Source organism: Adiantum capillus-veneris, chromosome 21 (assembly GCF_014529385.1).
Source record: "Adiantum capillus-veneris isolate H3 chromosome 21, ASM1452938v2, whole genome shotgun sequence".
NCBI lineage: Eukaryota > Viridiplantae > Streptophyta > Polypodiopsida > Polypodiales > Pteridaceae > Adiantum > Adiantum capillus-veneris.
The window spans coordinates 129,924,122-129,927,899 of NC_140951.1; positions in this window are offsets into that span (position 1 = coordinate 129,924,122).

Here is a 3,778-nt window from a genome sequence, read left to right on the forward strand (position 1 = left end):
ATAACCAATGAAGATGCACTTGTGTGACTTGGGATCTAGCTTCTTGTTGTGTGATACTCCATCTCTCGACAAAGACAAAGTTGAGACCAGAAAATCTTGCATCTACACATGAGACCAGGAATAAGGGAAAGAATGTGGATTCAGGGGAAGGATCTCTTTGGGTGACCCCCAAGAAGACCATTAAAATATGCCCACAACTTTCTTTTTGTAATTATGTACCTCTTGTTGTGAAATCTACAGTGCCAAAACCTCTTCCTTGTAATGATGATCGCACTCTTGCGGATGCATGGAGCAAGGTGGTACACTCTTATAGAGTTGCAATGATTCATGGGGCTTCTTCATCACTTGCAGGCTTTACTTCCTTTGATGCAGGCATACAAGATGCTGAAGTTGAACAAAATTTTACCATAAGAGAAGTACAATGTCACAAAAAGATTTTACCTATGAATGTGATGATGTAGACAACACTTCAAATAAACACTTCATGAGGGAGTTATGAGCTTGAGAAGAAAACACGAGAGTATACAGTGCTCTGCAAAAATGTTGCAACGCTTATTATCTAAAAATAACTTCCTTAGGTTTTACAAAAGTTGGTTTTTATACCTTAGCCAAAGGTTTTGGGTAAAAAATTGGAAGAATATCTAGCTTTGTTACAGTGTAGAAATTCATTGCCAATACAATCTAGAAGCATTCAACCCCACTTTGCATGGCTCATAATCACGTACTTGTTTACATTTTTAATTTGAGGATCAATAAATTACAAAGGCTTAAGGCTAGAGACATTTACATTTCTTAAAAAGAAAAAATTTACATCTTGGTTGTATATAGGCTCTGATGTTAGCAACGGAGCTAACATTCCCCCCTCCTAGACTGGGTCATCTGTGACACAACTTTATGGGATTGGGGTAGTGTTCTTGTTTTTGAGCTTTTTGTTGCTTCTTCAAGGCTTCAAGAGATTCATAATACTTTATGTAGAGCTTCTTATCTTCTTCTACTAGAAACTGTGAGTCCATAGGAGTGTTGAGCTTCATGGAGGTGTATCCCTCAAATTTGGCACCAAGTTTTTCTACCACATGGCCAAATATTTGTGATTTAAAAGGAAGAACATAATGTAGAAAGATTCTTCAAATGTGTGCATATAGTAAGAGGGAAGAAACTTCAGCATATGTTTGTTTTGCTTGGTGGAATGTCTAGATACATGTGACAAACAATTTTGCTATTTTTATGAACATGATGCAAGTTGTGTCAGGATCCTCTTAAAAATATCAATAGCCTTTGTGAGCTTCTTGAGCATATAGTCTTTCATTTGTTTTTCCCTTAGGTGGACTCAATATGGGGTAGTTGAGCAACGGAGAGTGCTTCTTCAAGATAATCTAGTGGCTTCCCTAGCTTTCAACTCTAGGTACCGCACAAAAGGTTGGATCTTTGCAAATCTTAGAGGGAGCTTGGGTATATAGAATGAGATAATTTGGATGATTCTTTAGCTAGTATTTTCTCCAAGCGGAGTGTGGATATGCAGTGTCTTATCTTGATCTTTCACTAATCTCTCATTGATTTTAAGAACTTTGTATATAAGTAGAGGATATGGAAACCATTGTTGATGCCATGTGTTGATTATCTATTTGGAGGTAAGCTTGGGAACATTAGTAGAATGCAATATACATTGCTCCCAAGCTATAGCCTCTTCCCATATATCCTCTATTTCAGCCTCTAAGCTCACCTTTAAGGCTTTTTCAAATTCAGATGCGAAGCTATCAATTGGGCCTTGCGCTGCCTCAAGTTCTGCTATGGTTGACTGTAGCGGTGTGGTGGTAGTATTTGTTTCCTCTTCATATTGCAAGAATTATAGTGCTTCCTCTGGTGGCAACGATTTAAGCAGATCTTTTTTGGTAGCTTCTGTTCCGTTGCTCTTGGGTAGTTGCTAAGGTTGCTTTTAAGTTTGTGATCTATTTTATATATATGTCTTCTTTAGTCATGAATGAGAGTGATAGCTCTTGCCTTTGCATTTGCTCCAGCTTGAGCTTAGTCTCCAAGTCTTTGTTCCACTTTTCCATTGCTTAACATGCAAGACTAGATCCTTATAGAGTGAGGATTGTGGGGTTGGCCTTCAACTTATCAAAGAGTTCACTTTGATATTTAAGATGTGCCTCCGCTCATGTTTCTTGAAGGTTGACCACTTCTAGCTGGGTCTGTAGCCACTGTGCATCCTTTGAGGTGGATACTTTCTAATCTTCCAAATGCTTTGTTTGTTGGTCATGTTGTTGCTGCTCCCCTATTTGTGCATTATCTTTCTCCATGTCTTCCTTGCCTTTATTTGGTATCACTTTAGTGATTCTTGGCTCTATGAGCACTTGTTCTTCCATCTTATCTTATTGCTGGGTGTCCTCTAGTTGCGTGACTTCAATTGTTGGGGGTGGTGGTTTAGCTTCTCGTGCCATCTCTAATGTTTCCTCGTAGATGGAAGAGAGTCGTGTGGTAGTTTGTTGAGTCTCTAGTACCTCTGAGGTACCTATTACTTCATCGTTTTTGCTCTTTTTCTCTTCTTCTCCATACATATGTTCTAGTTCTGCTAGTGGATCCATACCCTCTGTGAAAAAAGGTTTCTTTGTTTGTAGCTTCTGAGGGTTCAATTTCTAGAATTATTCAAAGTCCCCTTGCAACCCTCTTTCTCTATGAAATGCTTCTTTCTCTCTTTGGAGATGAGCCGCCTTCTGTGTATGTTCTTCAATGATTATAGGTGGGGGCACTCATGCTCTCTCAGTTGGCCTTTTGGCCATCTTCTTTTTTCCCTTCGCTGCTCTTTTCTTCTCCTCTTTTGCTTTAGTGTCTGGAGCACTCTCCTCCGAGGGCTAATCCTTCGGTTCATCCACAGGACCCTCTTTGCTCTCTTCATCACTTTTTAGGAGGTCGTTTTCCTCTTTGATCTTCTGATGAGTGGTGCTCGCTCCTCCTCCTCCTCTTCTTGCTCTTCATTGTTTATGCTGGATACAAGCCAAAAATTCTGATCCGAGGCAAGTGGTAAGTTGTCGGTCATGCCCACTACATGGTAAGAAATTCTAGTGAGGACTTCTAAGGCTCCCAAATAGATAATCCTGCTCGGCTTCCTAGTACTCTTGAGAGTATTTAACACATATGAAGTGTGATCTATAGGCATTATGGTGAATGCTGATGCCACTGCATGGTTGGGACATGTGTATCTGTGTGGTTGTTTGGAAGTGAAATGAAAACGATGATGGAAAAGGGGGGTGGATTCCTCTACCAACTTATGGATCATATCTTGAAATGTTTCCACAGTTGTGCTGCAAGTGAATACCATTGTACTCTTCTTTTCTTTGAACCTTATTGATTCTCCTTTCATTGGGAGCTTCAAGACTTCGACCACAATGTCCTTGGAGATGTTTACTTCAGTGGCTTGGCTAGTGGAGTCTGAAATCCTGGTTGTGCCATCTTCTAAGTCTTCTTATTTGGGGTAGCTGGCAGGTTCTGCATTGATCCTAGAGTCATTACACCATAAGCTGTCATTAGGTATATTTTAGAGTGGGAAATCTCTTATGAAGCCTCAAATGAGCTATAGCTGATCAAATTCAAAATTGAGGCTAAATTATTTCTACTTTGAACCATAGAAACAAAATGCAATCACTTAAAAGTCGAACTGGAAAAAAATCTCCATCAGGAATAATATAGTGTGCTAATTATCTAGGGCATGGTTTTGGCTCTAGAACTGAACTTTGGCTGTGCACATGGGTTGTAAGCATTGAAAATATATAAGATTTGGATT